Genomic DNA, 22017 nt, shown 5'->3' on the forward strand with positions numbered 1-22017 from the left:
ACAAAATGAATAAGTATGACTGTGTTCCACTAAAACTTTACTAATGGACACTGAAATTTTATTCAAAGTTTATATATTTCATGTCATTTTCACTTATTCTGAAATGTTATTTGAAAAATTTTTTTTTTCATTCACTTACAAATGTAAAAACCATTCTTCAGCCACTGGCTGTACAAAAACATGTGGTAGATCAGATTTGCCTCCAGGGCCTAACTTTACGGGCCCCACTGTCTCCATAGATATTGTACTCTTTTCTCACTGGGTCATTTTTATCCCTGGGGATACCTCCTGTTTTCTCACTTCCACATCTTAGTTGATGTTGGTTTCTCAAACTGAAAAATCTTATCCTCAGCCTGGGTTTGTTGAAATTCTGCCTATGTTCAAAATCTAGCTCAAATATAGAATTCAGATTATATTCCAGATTTCCTATTCTTGAGGCATACTAGGAATAGGAAGTGGTTAAGACTTTGAAATCACACTACCTGGATCTGAATCCTGGTCTCACTGCTTACTAACTCCATCATCTTGGGCAGCCTAATATTATTAAACCTCATCTGAAAAATGGAGATAATAACAGTACTCAATTCACAGTTCAGAGGGCTATTGTAAGGATAAAATATTATAAGCAAGTAAAGAGCTTAGCACAGTACCTGACCAGGATGAAGTAATTTGTTCATGTTAGCAGTTGTCAGCTCTTGTGTCCTGGGTCCTGTGCTTAATGGTATACTGCCCTTCTGCAGTTTATAGAAGAAACAGTTTTGCAGTGAGAACAAACTCAATGCAATATTCTCTGTTTTAGCAAGTGTCTTCATTCCTATGTCTAATTTCTTTCACTTGGTTTAGAAATAACTTAAAAGAACAAATGTGTTTTTCCCTCCCTTCTCTATGTTCACCTCCACAAAGGAAATGTTGTAATTTTCTCCTTTCTATGTTTCTTTTTTTTTTTAAATTTTAGGTTTGTTATATGTGGTGATAGAATTAATGTAGTTTCTTCTTTTAACAAAAATTTATGCTCTCAGAGTCTTATCCGACCACCACATCTTGGTTTGGGCACTAGAACCATCAATTTATATCATCCCAGTTCCAGGAATAATGTTGGTTTATTAATTCTTTCTGTGGAGTATAGAAGCAGGGCCAGGAAACCGCAGAAAGAATTTATTTCCTTTCACTTGCCTTTTGATAAAGTGTAAAGAACATCAGGTAATTAGGAGTAGGAGGGTAAGACTTTTTTTTAATTTAAATTTACTTTAAACCATGTCAGATACAAGTTGGAAACCAGTTTAAACTTTTTGAATTCAAGTGTAGTTTTTCATAATCAAGGATCTTTGCTTTCTATGGTTACTTCATCTATCATTTCACTCATTCAGGGCATTTAATGAACACTTAGAGTTCACCTTAGCTAGGTTGTCTAGGGGAAAGAAGATAAATGAGGGATAGTCATAATTAACTCTAGTAGCTTCCAGGCCGTGAGAGTACAGAACCATACAAACAATGAACTATAACATCAGTCAGAGTGAAATGCCCTGGGTTAGGCACACAGCCACTGTGTGTAGGAAGGAGTAGCTAATAGTGGTAGTCCAAGGGTAAAAAGCTCAAGGGAAGTTGGATGTGTCTGAAGATTCGTGAAAGGGCTCCCCCAGCTAATGGAACAGCATACTGTGAAGATGTATGGCAATTTCAGGAACAACAACAACAACGACAGTAGCTTGTTTGAAAAGAGCAAGTAATCTGCAGAGGGATATGAGAGAGGAGACTGAGAAATCCACACCCACCACTGAAAAGCCTATCATATCCTTCTTGGAAGAAGGCAAGGACACCCAACTGAAGATGATAATTATCTTTTTAATTCAGAAAATTTAAAGAAAACGTTATTTATAGAACCAGATATTGACATACGAACATTCCTGATTGTTCAATGGTAATCTATAGGAATTGTGATCACCAAAAGGAATTTCTAAGAATGAAGCATACACCTTTTAAAAAGCATTGTCAAGTTCTCCCTCTCTGCTTCAAGCCAAAGAATCATAGAAGCTTACAATAGTGGGTTGCCTGGCTAGTTCAAGTTGATAGCATGCAACTCTTGATCTTAGGGTCTTGAGTTCAAGCCCCATTTTGGGTGTAGAGATTAATTTTTAAAAACTTGGAATAGAAAGCAACCATAAATTTCCTCTGATCCAATATATCTAGACATTTTTTTAAAAAAAATAATGTTTACTTATTTTTGAGAGAGAGAGAGAGAGAGAGCGCGCGCGCGCGCGTGCGCAAGCGAGCAAGTGGGGGAGGGGCAGAGAGAGAGGGAGAATAGGATCCAAAGCAGGCTCCAGGCTCTGAGCTGTCAGCACAGAACCCGATGTGGGAACCCATGAACTGTAAGACCATGACCTAAGCCAAAGTCGATGCTCAACCAGCTGAGCCACCTAGGCGCCCCTAAATTGTTAACAATACAAAAGGGAGTATATGTCATACAAAAGATGGTACAAAACGAGATCTGTTTAACTTCATTGTCTGATGAATTAAAATAAAGCAAAGACCCAGCAGAGACCCGTGATTATAAAATAAATGAAGACTATCATAGAAATGTATTTTTTTTTTTTTTTAATTTTTTTTTTTTCAACATTTTTTATTTATTTTTGGGACAGAGAGAGACAGAGCATGAACGGGTGAGGGGCAGAGAGAGAGGGAGACACAGAATCGGAAACAGGCTCCAGGCTCCGAGCCATCAGCCCAGAGCCTGACGCGGGGCTCGAACTCACAGACCGCGAGATCTTGACCTGGCTGAAGTCGGACGCTTAACCGACTGTGCCACCCAGGCGCCCCTAGAAATGTATTTTTAGAAGATGGCAGCAAGCCAGATTTTACCCCTCACAAGTTTCAGGGACTCTTCATCTTGGACATTCTTTATAAGCACTATATTATTATAAGTGGAAAATGCAATGTCTTAAATAAAACTGTATTTAAAATTGGCACCAAAAATGTACAAAAAATGAATAGCAGATTTCCCCCTGCTCAAAGTCTGAGAATGACAGATGTCCAAATGGGGAAATCTGCTATTACCACGTGCTGACCAGATTGGGCGCTGACCAAATTGAGCCCTTTGAATAGAATGTTACTTCGAGTTTATTTCTGGCACTTTGGGGGTTCATCTTCAGTGACCCTGCTGCTGCGGTTCTTACCATTTCCCACAGAAGCCATCCTGCTGTCTCATTGACTCTTGGTTAGGAGCTCTTCCCTTGCAGTAGAGCATATATTTACCTTCCTTCAATCTCATGTCATTGTTCTAACTAACACCCTCTTGGGTGAAATAGAACTATTTTTCACCTCTTTTGGGACTTGTGATCTTTCAGTATTTGCCCACAGTTCCCTCTCCAGCATTACCACCCCATCTAGATAACTTAGCTCTAATATTAGTATAAATGTTCCCAATTTAAATGCTAAATCAGTAGGTTATTTTTAAAGACTGTGTGCTGGGAGAAGTGAGGAGGGAGCAAGAAAAGGCTGTCGATTTAGAGGAGTGGATTGCAAGCCTGCAGAGGTGAACGACTGTGTGTGTCTTGGTGAACTACCTGCCATGTTCCTTGGCTGGTGAAGAGGGGAGAAGTGGCAGTAGTCAACAAGAGACCAATTAAAGTCTGACCTCTTTGTCGGCACGGGTCCCGGCTGTGGGTGTCTGGGCCAGGGGGTGGCCTCTAACTACCTCTTAACCTACACAACTGGTTTAGAAACTTCTCTTCGGAGATTAGATGGAGGTGGGGGTGGAGGGGCATGCTGGAAAGACACTGTGGTTTGAGAATGGTTTTCAATAACATGGTCCCCTTTGGAAGCAGACGGTGAAGTTGAGTAAAACCTTCAGGGAGAAAAGCAATCAGAAGGTACTGGGAGGAAGAAGTGCAAGGGAGCAGAGTAGGCATTGCCAATTTGTTTTAGAGAACACAAGGGAAGAATTTTCAAGGACAAAGGGTGAGAAGCAAAAGGGGAAAGAAATACACACCCTGAAAACACCACACCACATCACACACACACACACACACACACACACACACACACACACACACACGGGGTTCTCTGGTATTCTGTGCAGCAGGATTGACAGGTTCTTGTCTGCAGGATCCCTTTGTCATCCAGAATCTATCAAACCGGCAGTTGAGAGAAGGCACTTTTCTGGGATGACAGTGTTAATGATTAAGGACTTTCTTGTTGAGTTTAGCTCTTCTGACAAACTGGTGTTATAGTTAAATTCACACACCTCCCTCCTACCCTTCAAATTACCATTACATGAGGGTATTTATTTATTTATTTATTTCTGTTTGTTTCAGTTGCTCTTGGCACTTCTCCCCTTGAACTCCTTCCTCTGAGAAAAATTTCTGCGGGATTCAGGATTTTATTTTATTTTTCCCTGAGAAACTACCTTGTTTTCTTAGTCTGGCTGAATAGAAGTTGGATCGTTGAATATTTCCAACACTATCGTGCTAGAGATTTCTTAGGTTGGCCTGGGCACTAGTGTCAAAGGTGAACATTGTGTAAGGCCACTACCAAATTTTCTGGAATAATATGCCTTGACTCTAAGAGCTTCAACCTCATCATTAATTAGTTCTGTGTTTTGACCCTATTGAATAGGCATGTTATAGCATAAATTAGTAAGAATGATTGATGTTATAACTTTAAAACAAGGATCTTACCTTCTATCTATTCCACTCTTCAGATTTATTTGCAAATACTTTCCAGCATGTTCCTTTTGATATAATGAGGATAGTTTCTGTGAAGTCGAAACCTTTTGGGCTCCTAGTTGTGCTCATTGATTTTCTCTGCTTTCACTAAGTTTATCCCACTTCTACTCCCTCTCAAGTTCCAAATCAAGGTCTACCTCTTCTAAGAAGCTTTCTATGACTCTGCCTATTTTTGACAAGTCATTCTAGATGACCTTCTCTGTGTATGTATATATGTACGTATGTATGTATGTATTATCACCTGTCTCTTTACCAATTAAATAGACTTTTTTTAGAGCACTTTTAGGTTCATAGCAAAATTGAGTGGAAGGTACAGAGAATTCCCATACACCCTTGCCTTCACACATGTATCCCATTTATTTTTCATTCATTCAGAACATTCTTAAATTTTTATAGTTTTGGTGTGTGTTCAATTTTTTTAAAGTTTTATTTATGTACTTTGGGAGAGAGAGAGCAAGGGAGTGCATGCTGGGGCGGGGCAGAGAGAGAGGGAGAGAGAGAGAATCCCAAGCAGATTCCACACTGCCAGCACAGAGCCCCATGTGGGGCTGAAACCCACAAACTGTGAGACTATGACTGAGCCTAAATTCAGAGTCAGACGCTTAACTGACTGAGCCACACAGGCGTCCTGTGTGTGTTTAATTTTTATCTTTTCATTAGGGAGGGCAGGAGTGTTGTCTTCTCTCAGAGTGTCCTGGGGGATGCTAGTGCTCAAAAATGTCACGTTGGTTGATAATGCCATAATTTTTACTTATTCGTGAAAAAGGTAAAAATTGGTGGTACATTTCTTCTCTTGTCTTCCTTTTTAATGGTTGTATTGTTGTTTTTATAATATGTTAGAAATAATAAGCACATGGCTAAAATTCATAATGTACAATATCTCTATCCAGATTTAGTCTTGGGGATACACCAACCTGGCTAATCATTTGAAATAAAAGGCTGTTTGTAACAAGTGCACTTAGTACACAAGAAACTGGGTAGTTGATTTTCTTCAGATCCACCCATCCTTTCCCATCTTCTGGAAAAGGAACTTCAACTGATCTTCCACTCATGTTAGAGGGATGCCTTTGTATACCAATGATTATGCCAAATGAAATGAAAAGTTTTAGAAAGTCTCCTTGATCTCTGCTTCCTCACCTGAACAGATCGCTTTAATCTATTTATGCCCAGAGTGGAGGAAAACTCACTCATCTGGGAACCTTATGACTAAGGGTATTGAAAGGAAACTTCAATAATATGATGCCCTCACAAGGGTAGGATCAGAAATGAACTAATTTTGAATCTTATGCTCCTAATGGGGTAAAAAAAAAGAAATTCTCTATCCAGACAGCGCTGTTTTTTTCCGAGCAGGAGTTCGTGAAGTAAGTCCTTAAAATCACATCTGTTCACCTTATGTGACGGGAAGGAGAGGCGACTTCTGAAACAGGGTGATTGAAATGGAAATACATTCAAATAAATGGACTCTGGAGCTCCACTTTGTTCTAAATAACCTCTACTGTAAGTGATCAGCTTATTTGAAAGTATGATGGGTGGGCTATCGGGGCAAGGCTGTATCTGATTTTTTTTTTTTTTAATCATTAGTCTATCTTCCTTTTTATTCAACCTTTTGGAATAAGGTCTTACACTCAGGGCACAATACAGGGTGGGGGAGCTGAGCCTTCAAAGGACACTCTGCACATGTTTCTAATGGGTTTTCAAGTGCATTCTTCTCCCCTTGGACTATGTCTCTTTCAGAACCCCTAGATTTGAAATTTGCTGTATTATCGCTAGGTGGTCAGAAACCAAGGATATGCCATAAGTAGTCTTCTGTATATGAGGAGAAGAAATTAGATTTTATTTTTTGATCAAGAAAGCCATGTGCTCAATATCCTGCAGCAGTAACAATTGCACCTTGCCATAGCACAACTGGCTTCCATGGTTAAAGGTATCTGAGTTGCATGGGAATGGAGGGTCAGTTACAATGATTTCTACATATTTGCATATGATTAGCTCAGGTTTTTTCTTTATAATCTCTGACTTCACCTTAAAGTAGCCTCAAGTTTTATGTAGCTTGATCTCTACATTGTCCCTGTTAACTGAGTTGCCTCTTCTATATTTTTGCTCACTTGAGTGAGTGCCCTTTTTTCCATTCTTTGAAGAAGAAAGATGAAGAAAAATTTCCCCTTTATTTAAAACATGGTATCTTTCAGGCATTTATATTTGGGGCTTTACATTCTGCATCTTATTTTATCCTTTTAGCAAACCTAAAAAAAATAAAATATTACCCTCAGTTTATAGTCAGGAAATTTGAGGCTTAGAAAGGATTGAATTGTCCAAAATTACACAACTTATAAGTGGTGATATCAGGATGCCAATTCTCAGTCAAGGTTCAGCCTTGTCTTCCTTTCTCCCCTAAATCTGATCTATATTTTATTTATTCATGGACTCAGCTAGATTTTCAGTTCCTGGACAAAGCTGTTTATCTATTCTTCCTCCTTTCATGCTTTCTTCCCTTCCTTCTCCCTCTTCCCTTTAAATAATAGGCTGGTGGCACAAAATTCAAACAGTCTAGAAATCTAGAGAGCAAGTTTCGTGTCTCTTTATCTTCTTGTTCCATTCTTTCTCCCATCTCTTGAGGTAACATTTGCAACATACTGTGTGTCTTTCTGGATAGTTGTCTGTATTCTTAGGCATATACAAAAACACATGCATACATATGTATATATATAGTAACACATAAATACTTCTATATTCACACCTACATTTATAGTTTGGATTGATATTTTTCCATAAGTGGGATTATACTACATATATTGTCATGAGACTTGGTATCTTTCATATAAAGTATCTGTTCTAGTTATTTGGTTCCATAATAAATTATCCCAGAGCTTAGTGGCATAAAATGATCATTTATTATGTTCATGGATTCTATGGGTCAGAAATGTAGAGAGAACATGGTATGGAAGGTGTGTCTCCACTTACCAATGTCTGGGGCTTAGAGGACTTGAGAGATGGAAGCTGGAATCATCTGAAGGTTTATTCAGTCATGTGTCTGAAGGTTGATGTGGCTATTGGTTGGAGGTCTTAGTTCCCCTCCATGTGAGCGTCTCTGTCTCATCTCTCTGTGTGGGATAGTTTAGGCTCCCCCCCAGAATGGTGTTGGCTTCTGCCAGAGTAAGTGTACCCCAAAACAGAGAGAGCCAGGAGGATGCTGTATCTTCTTTTATGACCTTGCGTGGGAGGTCACACAGCATCACTTCCACTCAGCACTGTGCTCATAATTCCACCCAAATTCAAAGAGAGGGAACATAGTCCCATTTCTAGGTAGGAAGAAAGTCAACGTTACATTGTGAGAAAAGCTTGTGGGGATGGGAGATTTTCTTGTCTCCATGTAGGAAAACAACAAAACAAACCATCTGCTACAGTAGCTTAGATGTATTTCCAAGTCAGTCTGGAGTCTTGTATAGTGTCCTGTGTTAAACATGTACTAAAATTTATTCGACCTTCTGCTTCTTAGTGGACATTCAGATGGCCTCTTTTTTTCTTAATATAAAAAATGCAGGAACAAATATCTTTGCTAATGTAATTTTGGGCATCTGTGTGTTTTTGTAGATTTGTATCCTAGAAATAGAAATTTGGGGCTAAAAAGTATACATATCAGATAGTGCAAAATTGCCCTCCTTAAAAAGCTGTTCTAAACTTTGCCCCACAGGGTATAGATAGATGGCCTGTATCATTACATCCTTATGAGGACAAATAGTTTTGATTTTTGTATATATGCAGTGCAAAACAGATTCTAGTGGTTGTTTTTAATTTGCATTTGCCTGCTAACTAGAGAGATTGAGTATTTTCCTCTGAGTTTGTGCTTCTTTTGTTTTTTTTTAAATTTTTTAAGTGCTTTTTTAAATTTATTTTTGAGAGAGAGAGAGAGAGACAGAGACAGAGAGAGAGAGAGAGAGAGAGAGAGAGAGAGAGAGAGACAGAGAGTGAGTGGGGGAGGGGCAGACAGAGAGGAACCCGGAATCTGAAATAGGTATGCTTATTGTCTCTTAATATAATTTGGCCATTTTTTTATTATAGATTGAAATAATTGTTATATATTACATATATTAATCTTTTCCTGGTTGTATGTGTTGTAGTTGACTCTAACTCTGTTACTTGTCTTCTAAATTAGTTTGTATATCTTTGTCTTAAGAGAGTTTATAAGTTGTATGATGTAGTCATATGCAGTCACATAAGTTGTGATGTTCTCCTCTGTGCCTTCTCAGTTATTCTTACAAAGGAAAATCTTTCCTACCCCAATATTCTTCGGTACATTCTTCCAGTATTATTTATGGCTTAGTTTATATATGTGTGTATATACACACACACACACATACATATATACACATATACACACATATGTATATTTTTAAATGTTCATTTATTTTGAGAGAGAGAGCATGAGTGTGGTAGAGGGGCAGAGAGAGGGAGAGAGAATCCCAAGCAGGCTCCGTGCTCAGCTCAGAGCCTGATGTGGAGCTCAATCCCATGACTATGAGCCAAAATCAAGAGTCAAATGCTTAACCAACTGAGCCACCCAGGTGTTTTTATATTTGTTCTTTAATCCATTTGCATCATATATAAGTGGGAAAATGTGCAAAAGACCTAAAGTTTGTACCTATTGGTGTATGTTTTCTCTCAAGTCTTAAATGTTTAAAAGCTTCATACCTTGGCCAGCTAAGTTCATGCCATTTGATACCTATTTTTATTTTCTTCTCAGAAATTGAATTTAATGGTTAGAATGGGAAATGCTTTTGTTGATGTTTTTAAAGGTTAGGGATATTGGCATTTTTATTTAGAACATGCAGATATTTATTTTTTATTTTTTAAAAGTTTTTGTTTAAATTCAAGTTAGTTAACATACAGTGTGATTTCAGTTTCAAGTGTTCACTGTAGTGATTCAGCACATCCATACATCATCCAGTGCTCATCATGACAAGAGCACTCCTTAATCTGCATCATCTATTCCTTCCTTCCTTTCTTTTTTTTTTACTTTCTATAATTTATTTATTTTTTATAATTTACATCCAAGTTAGTTAGCACATGGTGCAACAATGATTTCAGGAGTAGATTCCTTAAGCCCCTTACCCATTTAGCCCATCCCCCCTCCCACAACCCCTCCAGCAACCCCGTTTGTTCTCTATATTTAAGATTCCCTCATGTTTTGTTCCCCTCCTTATTTTTATATTATTTTTGCTTCCCTTCCCTTATGTTCATCTGTTTTGTATCTTAAAAGTCCTCATATGAGTGAAGTCATATGATATTTGTCTTTCTCTGACTAAATTTCGCTTAGCATAATGCCCTCTGGTTCCATCCACATAGTTGGAAATGGCAAGATTTCATTCTTTCTGATTGCCGAGTAATACTCCATTGTGTATAGATACCACATCTTTATCCATTCATCAACCGTTGGGCATTTGGGCTCTTTCCATACTTTGGCTATTGTTGGTAGTGCTGCTATAAACATTGGGGTGCATGTGCCCCTTCGAAACAGCACCCTGTATCCCTTGGATAAATACCTAGTAGTGCAATTGCTGAGTCATAGGGTAGTTCTATTTTTAATTTTTTGAGGAACTTCCATACTGATTTCCAGAGTGGCTGCACCAGTTTTCATTCCCACAAGCAGTGCAAAAGAGATCCTCTTTCTCCGCATCCTCGCCAACATCTGTTGTTGCCTGAATTGTTAGTGTTAGCCATTCTGACAGGTGTGAGGTGGTTTCTCATTGTGGTTTTGATTTGTATTTCCTGGATGATGAGTGATGTTGAGCATTTTTGCATCATCTATTTAACCCATCCCCCCACCCTCGTGCCTTTGGTAACCATCAGTTGGTAGAACATGCAGATGTTTATAAGAAGCTGGCTGGAAGAGGACATGGTGTTCAAGTAAAGAAGGTACTTACTAGCACAACAGTAAGACCTCCACCCATCAACCATATGCTTTAGGTCTGGGTTATCTTTTACCTAGTTTGTGCGAGAAATAGGGTGTCCTTATTTCTATTCTGTAGTCCACATTTCACTGTTCTGAATTATCCTTTCAGTTTTTTTGTTGAATCAATGGGCCCTTGAGAGAATCACACACACAGAAAAATCTCTGATCAGGGGTAAAAGCTATTTATAGTAGGACCTTTAAAATTGTTTTCAGTCAGAGAAACAAGAACTCTATTTTGTTGAATGTCAATGTCCTTTTAACAAATATTTTCTGAACAATGTTGTCCTTGCATCCTAGGAAAGATGGCCCCACCTTCATAAGCCATACTCATTCCATAGTGAAGCTCAGACTGCTTCTCCTGAGGGAGGGAAGAAGGCTAAGCTATGGATCTTTTAGTAGATACTTAGTACCTGCCTGATGTTTCACATATACTTCCACTACCTTTATAAAGTTGCCATTAATATTCTCATTTTCAGTTCTAGCAACCAAGACTCAGAAGGTTAAGTAATGTGACCTAAGTCATGTAGCTAGAAAATACCAGAGGTAAAACTCTGAGTCAGATCTGACTCCGAAGCCCATTGTGTTATATATTGCCTGTCCTACTCAAGGACTTGGAAATTGTTATCTCATATTTATAAAAATAAAAACAATATGTAATACGTACTGAACATTTAAGCTTTTTACATTACAATAACTCATTTAATTTTTACAAGGTAACCAAGTGAGAATGTTATTTTCTCCATCTGCAGATGCAAAATCAGAAATTAAGTAGCTAGCCTAAATTTTTCTAGCTAAAAAGTAGTAGAGTGGGGTTCCAAGATAATATTGTCCAAAATTAAAAATGTATTTAATAGAGTGGATTTACTCATGAATTATAGCTCTGTAAACTGTTATTACAGGGATGTTGATCTTGCGGCTATATTGTTACGCTGTGTAACTGTTACACTTACTGCTCCTCCAAATGCCCCACAGTGCTGCTCTTGGAGGCAGAGTTCTGGCCTGGATGGATCCAGTATGTCAACGTGTGCATTATTCAGGTCTGAAGTTAATCATCAACTTGAACAGAGGAGTCCGGTTAACTCACCCACAAATCTGCTTCATCTTGAGCAGCAGGATTCTCACCCCTTCTGAAGCATCTAATTAATCTGCCTGGTCTTCTCACTGTGGCCAGATGAACACAGCCTTGGCAGAACAGAGAACCACCTCCGGCCTCTTGGAATGTAGGGAAAGAGACAGGGCACCCTGGAAAGGACTTGTTTGGAGGTCAGCAGAATTATTGGCAAGCAATTTCTCTAACAGAGGGAGGGAATTTGGAATTCAAAAGTTTCTGCATTCTAAGAGCGCACACATTTCAAGGAGGTAATGTCCAGTCAGGGCTGATGGTTCAGATACCCCATTTATAGCCTCAGCATGGGAAGGGGCCTGAGGCAACACTACTGCTGTCAACTCAACTTGTGAAAGAATCTGTAGAGGAGCAGTTATAGGATGTTGCTTTTGGGGAAATATCTCCAACTGCAGACATCTGGTTGCAGAATGAGTGCCCACATAAGAAGAGCAGCGAGTCGAGGCTGTGACAGGAGCCATTGTTCTGTGGCCTTAGCGCCACATACTTAGAATCATAGCCTTTCAAAACCAGTGGCTATAGTTCAGAATTCTCTGCCTGGGGAGGAAGAGAAGTTCTGAAAAATCAGAAGTTCAAAAAAATGAATAGGCTGTACAAGTTTGCATAGGAATTAAGTGATAAAACTAGACAGGGGACCCAGCAGATGCTCAATAAGTACGTGATGAACTAGCAGTTTTAATAAATGCATCCTGTAGGATCAACTCTGTCCTCCATCATTCTTTCATTGTTTAAAAAAAATTTGAACCCTACTAATTATAACATAACAAGTATTGGTATTTAAAATCACGGCCCTGTGCTATAACAAGGCTGTGAAGTATTATCTGATTTGTTAAAGATTACATTATATCCAGCAAAATCTCCGGGTCAAAATGTATTATTTTTCTGAAGATTTGTAATCCCTATAGAGAGCACAAAACAATTCAGTTAGTCAAAGTCTGATGAACTGAAACAGTCCATTCTAAGCAAATTGTGCAAACAATGAAGTTTGTTAAATCCTAAAGCTGCATGTGGGATCCTCTGCTGGATGGCATGTGAACAAGATGGAACAAACATGGACACCTTGTACCATATTCTTTCTTACACAAAGACCTTTAGGTATAATCATAGTTAAAAAATTATAATACATATGCCTTAATTGGTTGTGGTATAAGTTTGGTTCTAACAAGGGCCCAAAATAAAATTGGTTCAAAGAATATAGAAGTATGTTTCTCTTGTGCATGAAGGTCCAGGCTGGTCTGGAAGTTTTAAATGTCAGTAAAACTATAAGGTGCCTAGAAAGGTTGAGAAAAGTCCATGTGGTTGAGAAATATTATTGGGAAAGATAATTTGTCCCTACAAGATGTCTCCTTCATCCACATTTCAAGCCAGATGTCAATATTTTCTTTACTTCCACAGGAAGGGACTTTACCCTTTTCTTGAGGGCATATCCCAAAAGTTGCCAATGTCAGTTGCATTAATGTTCCATAATGAGAACTTTGCCATGTGGTTAGGAAAGATCGTCCTAACTAGATGGCCAGTTGCCCTGTTGATAATTCAACTGTCATGTAAGAAGGAGAAAACATAATGAGAGGTGATTGGTAGTCTTCCCTATGGGAATATTAAATAAGAGTTATGGGTATTTCTTTCTTTGTGTCACTGATAGCTTCTGAGTATAGGCCATATAGCTGTATGTTAGCATAATAGAGGTATCTGTGCAACTGATCCTTGTTCTGGTTCCATGGTATTGAATTCAAAATGTACTTGGAATAGACTATACTATCATAGAGGCTGACATAAATACATGAAAAAAATGTGCTTGAGTGTCTGTATTATCCTGCATAGTCATGTTGTGTAGGCATGACCCATGATTGCATGATTGTATCTAACCCAGATGATGTGGTTTCTGGGAAGTGTCCACGCTCTTTATCCATCTGCTCCTACTGAGAGCCTAATGGGACTCTCACTCACTCAAGTGTCACTACTCATGGTTGTGTACTTTATTAGTTGAGGGTCTGAAACCTAATACTTCTGTGTGTTGCTAAGTTCTCTTCTCTGGTTTCTAAACATGGTTACTTTCTCTTGTGTCCTTTGGTTAAGTGTATTACTCAGGGTTCTCCAGAGAAACAGAAACCAGTGAGGTATCTGTATATCTACATAGACATATAGAAAAACAGTAGATGTATAAATAGATGTATAGAAAGAAATGAGAAAAATCGTGATCTGCCATCTGTAAGCTGGAGGTTCAGGAAAGTGGGTGGTGTAGGTCTAGTCCAAACCTGAAGATCCGAGAACCTGGGGAGCCAGTGGTGTAAGTCCTGGTCTGAGTCTAGAGGCCCTAAGAACCATGCGTTAAGATGTCCAAAGGCATGAAAAGATGGACAAGCCAGCTCAGGCAGAGAACACATTTGCCCTTTCTCTTTTTGTTTTATCTAAGCGTTCAAAGAATTGAATGATGCCCACTTGCATTCGTGAGGGTATCTTCTTTACTCATCCTACCCATCTAAGTGCTAATGTCTCCTGAAAACACCCTCACAAACACACCCAGAAATAATGTTTTGCCAGCTAGCTGGGCATCCCTTAGTTCAGTCAAGTTGATACATTAAAGATAACGATCACATTAAGTAAATCTGGTCTGACCCAAGTGGTGTCTGTTAAATGTCAGTCTCCTTTGTCAAGATTTTTTATGTTCATTAGCACAAGTTTTTGTTCTTAGGAAAGAGTTGGTGGGAGGGAGCTCACAGTGTGACTTTTAAGGACAGCCCTGAGTTTGGATGATCCTAGGGTTATCTCTTAGTTTCTCTGTGGAGCAGACTTCTGCATAAACTCCAAGAACAGGAGCAAGTCTGCTGACTCAGTCTGTACCCTCAGCATTTAATACAGGATCTGCCATAAAGTAGAAGCACAAGAAATATTTGTTTATTGAATTTGTGGTACTCAAATATAAGAACAATTAGAGAGGCTACCCCGGAACAGTATTAATGCTATTTTAATACAACTTTTTGTTTCTGAACAAGAATTTGCTTCAAAGACCCTAACATCCCCTTAACATGGATGTTGAATGTATCACTTATTGGTCTAAACTTTTCCAGAAGCTTTTTATGGGGTAATAATTTTTAGTGTTTATTGTTTGAAACCAATTTAAATTAACCTAGTGCTGTTTTTACCCCAGTGTTTAGATAGTGACGATATTTGAACTCTGTGTGAATAAATCAGAATAATACCAACTGGTATATTCTAATCAATGAATTTTCATTGAGAAAGACTTTTCAGAGTGAATTCAAGCCAGTTTAATGCCTTGGTCAGTTTTCTACAAAGTATAGTTAAGCCTTTTACTTATTTCTTATTTTTCTAATTCTATTTTATTAAAATTATTTACTTCAGGAATAATTCTCCATGCATAAAATTTATAATAATGATCTGATTCATCAATCATGTATAAAAAAAATCTTGCAATAATGCTTCTGCCAGTCTGAATTTTCTTGTATGGCAGTTATTTTTACCATGTCCAATTTTCCTGGATCAGATTTTCCAGATCAACATTTGGGAAAGAAAATTAGATTCTTCTGTCAATTTTTACTCAATAGCACATTCTTCCATAATGCAGTTATGGCCATTGTCAGTTTTATTTGCAATGATTGTTTCTAGTAAGGGTAATTTTTCTTGGTCAGTTTATTAACACGGTGAGAGTTTTTCAGTTGATTTTCCTTTTAATTTTGTTGTGTGCAGTGTTAACCTTTTATAATTTTAACTTCGGGTTTTTTTTCTTTTTTTTTTTTTTTAGTATTTAGTTTTGGAACAAAACTCCATAGTAGATGAAAGGCTTTATGTGGTCAAGTCAAATGATGGGGTTAAAATGGCAGCATTCTACCTCATCTAGGATAAGTACCTACAGTTCTGGTGGAGAGATACAGGCAGTCTTTCTTATACAAGTCTCATGGCAATTACTGTTTTGTGAATTTATATTTAGCAATCCCTGAAGACAAAACTGGGACCAGTAGAACCAAGGAGGTATTTTATTTCAATATAAGAAAAAAAATGTCAACTAAAATGGAGCAAGTTGAAACAGAGTTGTGAGCTTCTTCCTAGTACTTAAAAATATGGGTAAAAATCTGTCAGAGATGCCACTGGGTTTTCTATATGTCCCTTAAAAAGTCCATATCAAATAATATTATATCAATTTATTTTGCATATGGTTTAAGGGCAGATTTGGGTTTTCTCTCCTTTCAGCCTCCATCTTTCTAAATTATAGACAACTAATTTGTTTAATCTATTTTATTTGTAGGTCTTCCTCTTCTGCTTCACTTTGTCTGGCCCCAACCTAAACTCTTAGGTCCTGTCCCTGGGTTTCTGAGAATGTCACACCTTCTACTTCTACTTCTGTGTCTCCTTCTACCCCGCCCTTCCCCTGGCTTTTCTGTCCTCAGCCTTCAGAATTCTGCTCACTTCCCAGTAGCTCTGAGAAGCCTGCCCACCCTGGCCTTCTGAAGGCAGGCAAGGTACTCCTTCAGTGTCACTCAGATGTTTAGCAACAAGTGGAATTGGATCATCTGGATGATTGATTGGTTTTCAGAAGTTTTATCATGAATATCGATGACATCCAAACAGACAAGTATACCATACTTTGTCAAAATTACACAAAGAAATTTTGTGTAGCTTAAATGAAGCCTGGTATTATGCGATCCTTCTCTAAGGGCTCCCATGCTTGTTGAGGAATCAAAATACATCTTTGTAAATGTTTAGAAAAATTCCAGGACACTAATTATCCAAGTATTCCATAGATGTTATAAACAAAACTTGCTAAGGAGGTTTAGGAAAAAAGGATTCATGTGGGAGAGTGTTATAAAACAAGGTTTAGTGGAAAAAGGTAAAATTATTAATTATTTAGGCAGCTTTGATATGTGGTAAATACAGGTGTATTTACCACAAAATAAATTGTTGTTTAGGAAATCCTGCCAGTGTTTAGGTTTAAAACTTATCTGTGAGTTGTAACAGAATGAGCTTAACTTTTCAGCTGGCCTTTAGCATGTGTGACAATCACAGACACCAAAATCCTCTTTTTACAAAAGAGATGTTAGAAAGTCTAAATTGTAAAGAAAGAAATGGAAAAAGTATGGCTAGAACTCTGGTCCAGAGAGTGGACCAGAGAGTGGTGGTTGAATCCTAAATTTCCTGGGAGAGCTCAGAGAACAGTGGTGAAGAGAAATCCCAGGGAGCATTAGATTCATTCATTCATTCCTATCCCAAATATTCAGAGTATCTGTGATTTGTCAGGTGCTGTCCTAATTATTGGGAAGGAAGAAATGGACTAGACAGGTGCAGTTGGGATTTTTTCATGATTCTAAGTGGAAGAAGCATCCACATTTCCCCTTGTTCCCATCACCTATTTATAATACTCATTCTGCCTCCAGCTCTACCTTGCATGTAAAATGTTATTTTGTCATGAAAGAGCAAGTGAAGTGGCCTAGGGGAAGGGTAATGGGCCTAATAACCTCTGAACGTCCCATCTAGCTTGAGCAATCCATGATGCTCTCTAGCTCTTCATGAGTCATAAATCTGGAGAGTTGATCATCTTTCCCTGATCTCCATGTTACACTGGAGCTGCGGCTGTTCCCCTGCGAGGCTCGCAATTGACAGTCATTTAATAATGCTCCTTCGCTCTGAACCTAGGATTGCTCACTTTAAAAAAATGGATCTGAAAACCCATATGGGGGATTATTCTCACTTTATATGTATATATTTTCCCTGGAAGGTGGTAACATATGGAGGAATAATTACAGCAAGATTTTCTTCTGTCATTACCGTCTCTAACATTTTTTTTCCCCACATGGAATATTCATTTTTAAAATCCTTGGCCAAAATTCAATGTTGTCCTTTTAAATGACTAAACCTTTGTTGAGTTCTCACGCAGTGTATAATATAGGCTTAGCTAATCAGCCTCACCCAGCTCGTATATCATGGCAAAGTGTTTCTCAGAGCAGCTCAATCTGGTGGCAATGATGATGAAACTATTGAATTTAACAGGCCCATTTCAGATGTGCCCTTTCAAACAGCAGCTGTGATGTCTGTGACACTAATCTTCCCCCTCCACTCTTTCCCCTTCCTCCTGCATGTCTCTTTTTTCTTTTCTTTCTTCATTCTCCTCTTCCTTCTTCCTACTTTCTCCTATTTCTCTTCTTCTCTTCCTCCCTCTTTGCCACACACACAACAGGCAGGTATTGATCCTTGCTGATAATTGTCTTTAACTCGTAAAGTGTGGCGAATTATGTGAATTCCCTGCTTCTACTAATAGTCTGAATTTAAGTCAACTCTCCCTAAGAGAGTTAGTTCTCTTCCTACAGGAATGTTGGGACTAAAGGGCAAGAGTTTCCCACCTTCCCTCCTGATTTAACTCTAGTTCAATTTCTACCATATTGCAGAATTTTCCCTTACTGCTACAAATGGATTGGCCTTCTCAAATTCTGTAGCCCTGAATGTGCTGCTTGCTTATCTGGTCCTTGCCATGCTCTGTATTGTGTGATTCATCAGCTTCCTCATGGATAAAGTTTAATCTACCTAGGGAATGAATGGGAAGATATCTAATGGTTTTGAACTTCTTGTAAGCCAGGCACTGTCAGAAATGGTCAGTTACATAAATTACCTCTTTTAATCCTAACAACAACCCAATAAAGTGGGTGTCATTATCCCCCTTCTAAGTTGAGAAGAGTAAAGTTCAGTGGGATTTGAAACATTTGGATGTTGCAATTTGGATTTGAACAAGGCTTTATTGACTTCCAAGGAAACACTCTTGTTTCTAAACAAGTTTCCAGCCACGTTACCTGAGGACATAGACCTTTTCTTTTGAATTACTTATATCTAGCATTGCATCCTTATTTAGGAAGTATCCAGACATTGTTGTAACTACCTCTGCATTCTCCAGTGTCCCAGTGGTCTCAAAACAGATGCTTTCCCCAAATAAATATTGGATAATTAACCCATTGATTGATTTTTTTGCATAACCTTTGAATATTCCCAGATATCATAAATTTTTAAGATACATGTAATGACTAACTATAAAGTCAACATATCCTACCTATTATTTATCACAAAAATATTGTTTATCATCATGCCTCTTTCTGGGTTTCAGGTAATCTTAAATAGGTACCTTGTATTTGCTTTCTCCATTTCTATGTTTTTAACTTTGATCTTGTGTTTTATAAATCTGATTTCAGTCCTTATCACTATTAGGGATGGGTGGTGGTGGTTTGTGTCTCGTTATATCTCTAAATTATCTTCCCCCCTGGAATTATTGTGTTATAGGAGATAGATATGCACAACTAAACCATAGTAAAAATGCAAGACAGAATATTTTGCTGATATCTGTGATACTATTTCCTAATTTCCAGTGCAGTGCTCTAAGGAAAGCTGAACATGACTTGGACCAGGGAAGTCTTTTCTTCTTCCATCTTCTCCTCTGAATCTCAGATAGTCAAGCATTGCCAAGGTGGTTTTGAATGCAGAATGTTTCTCAATCTGTTCCTTCCTTGTTCTGGTTGTAGCAGATGCAGTGAAGGAAGTTAGAGAAGAGTGGAAGGGCTGTTTCTGGGAAGCAGGCCCTAAATACTTCTGCTTAGCATATTAACCATGTAGAGAGTCAGATAGGCAGACAAGATACAGGATGGCTGAGTAAGTCCAAAGAAACAGATCCTGCCCTGGTGGTTTAGCACATGGGACAGGAAGTAGGAGCTCTGTCCCCATACTTGGGCATTGATGTGTAATAAACAGTGGCCTTGATTACTAGTAAGAAAAAAAAAGGCTTTATGTTTCACACTCTTAGTAATCAGATTGAGAGCTTCTCTTCCCCATTAGAAATTAGTGAGGATGATAGGAAGAAGCCTGGGTGAAAATTTTCTTTCCAGTAAGCACATATTCCTAAAGTTTTCTGTGTGCTCACTGGAGATTCTTCAAAAATTGGGCATTTCAGAGGACAGACACCTTTTTTTCTGTTAACTTGTAGAGCAAACTGCATTTCTCTCTCTCTCTCTCTCTATATATATATATATATATGTTCTCTCTCTCTCTCTCTCTCTTTCTCTCTCTCTCTCTCTCTCTCTCTCTCTCTATATATATATATATATATATATATATATATATTCCTGCTGTTTGAGTAGGGGAATGGAGAGAGCAACAGTTATGCACTGATCCTTCAGGTGTGGCAGCACAGTGAGATGTAAACATGGGGATTTTCCTGTTCAGCAATGGCCGGGTCATCCCAGGCTGCTGTCCTTTACAAAGCCCAGAAGGCTAATCAGTTTGTATGTGTCATTGTAATACCATAGTGTAGGTGGGCATTATTCTTCAACAGTGGGTTAAACAGTGACTGGAGAAATTAGCCAGATAGAAGTCAAGGAGAGATGGCTATGTAGATTTGGAGGTGTGACTTCAAGAATTTGAGGCAGGTCTGAGATCCAGGACAACTTTTCCTTGATTTATCTTGTATCCAGGCCTGGGCATATGCCATTTGCCTTATGTTCTCTGTCCCTCCTGCTGGCTGTCTTCAACTTAATAGTCTACATTCCTCTCTTGATTCTTCCCTGAGCATCTCTTTTTCTACTGTTTCCTGCCTTCTCAAGGCTGGGCTAGGGAACTCCCGTTGTGTCCTTCTGAGGTCCTGTTCTTAGCTCTAGCCTGTAACTACTTATTTAATTGCATCCTCCCTCCCCCACCAACCTCTCTTGGCTGTGAGCCCACTAGGGCAGCTCCTGGAATGGGGATTAAGGTTCACAGAGTACCTTCAACTTTCCAGACATTGTACCAGACGTGTCCTATCCATTATCTTAATAAATCTCTATACCCTGCCCTGTGAGGTGGATTTTATTATCTTTATTTTATGGATGGGTAAATGGTGGCTTAGAGATATTAAGTAGCTTGCCCAAGGCCATTTATTAAGTGGTAGAGCTGGGATTTGAAACCAGTTTTCTCTGACACTCCAGCCCTTGCTTTTCTCCTGGTGTTGCCCTTCACATCCTGTGGTAGAGTTCATGGGCTCTACTGATTCGTACATTCACTGCTGGCTCAATTAATGTTGCTGTCTTTATTTCACTTTTCTGACCTCCTATCAGGGGCACCTGCAGCCACGGCTGAACCTGTCGACTTCTCCCTTTCCCGTTTCTGCTTCTGGGTTTCTCTTGCTGACTAGAAGATTTGCAACTCGAGTGACAGAGAGTGACTGATATCATCCCCACTCATTTCACTGTCAAGGGTTGGGCCTGTCAGCAGTTGGTGAATAATTTGCCGGCGATGGGCACTGATCATAAATCGTTCCCCATTAGCTGTCACGGTCAAACTCACCTCCCCAAGTTGTGGAGTTCCAGATGGACCATGTCCTGCACTTAGGCTTAAAAAAATCTTTCACTACTTGGTCATTGGATTTTTCACTCGAGCTGGAGGCTCTCTGATTTCCTAGTGATTTGCATTTCTGTATTCTAAGAGGAAAATGTGCATCAGTCATGATGGAGCACATATTCCTTTCTATGCTTATCATGAATTGACACTCATCAGATTAGAAAAGCAATTAACAGCTTTCTTCTCTCCTGATATCTAGTCAGAAAAGAGACTGGTTTTGCTTGTTTGTTTTCTGTATTATTCTTTGCTTCTTCCTCATCACTACTCTTTTACCGAATCTGTTGTAACAATAATTTATGCTTCTTGAGTGTTTCACAGGTATCAGGCTCTGGTCTAAGAGCCTCGTGCAGATCAACTCATGTAATCCTTGCTATAGCCCTGTGTGGTAGGGGCTATTCAAGGCAGCTGAATACAGCCTCTCTGGACATGCACTGCACCAGCCCAGGGCACCATTCACGTATGTGCAATGTGAACGGTATCCCTGGATCTGTGTGGTGGCTGTACTGCTGGCATTATTATCACCTCCATCTTAAAGATGAGGAAACAGAGAAGTAGAGAAGTTCAGTAATGCGCAGCCTCCCACTGCTATACGTAGTGCATGCTGGGCTTCAGACTCCGGCAGCCTGGCTCCAAAGTCCACCTGCTTCTCTCAATTTGCTGCTTCTTTTAGTCTCTGGGTCACAGTTGAACCTTGGAAAGAAAGGTTTTGTTTGGTGACATATTCTGGGTACTCGAGAGTAATAAAACTTTTTTGCTTCAACACCATTCTTGAAGATCTTTCTAACATGACCCAGTTGACTTCCTGCTCTAGTGAGTTAAGTCCTCAGTAAATGTATTTTTATTTATGTAAGTGAGGGTCC

This window comes from Lynx rufus, unplaced genomic scaffold (genome assembly GCF_022079265.1).
Source record: "Lynx rufus isolate CCGP_SWC_20201006 ecotype Redwood Valley unplaced genomic scaffold, mLynRuf1.p SCAF_22, whole genome shotgun sequence".
In the NCBI taxonomy this organism is placed as follows: domain Eukaryota; kingdom Metazoa; phylum Chordata; class Mammalia; order Carnivora; family Felidae; genus Lynx; species Lynx rufus.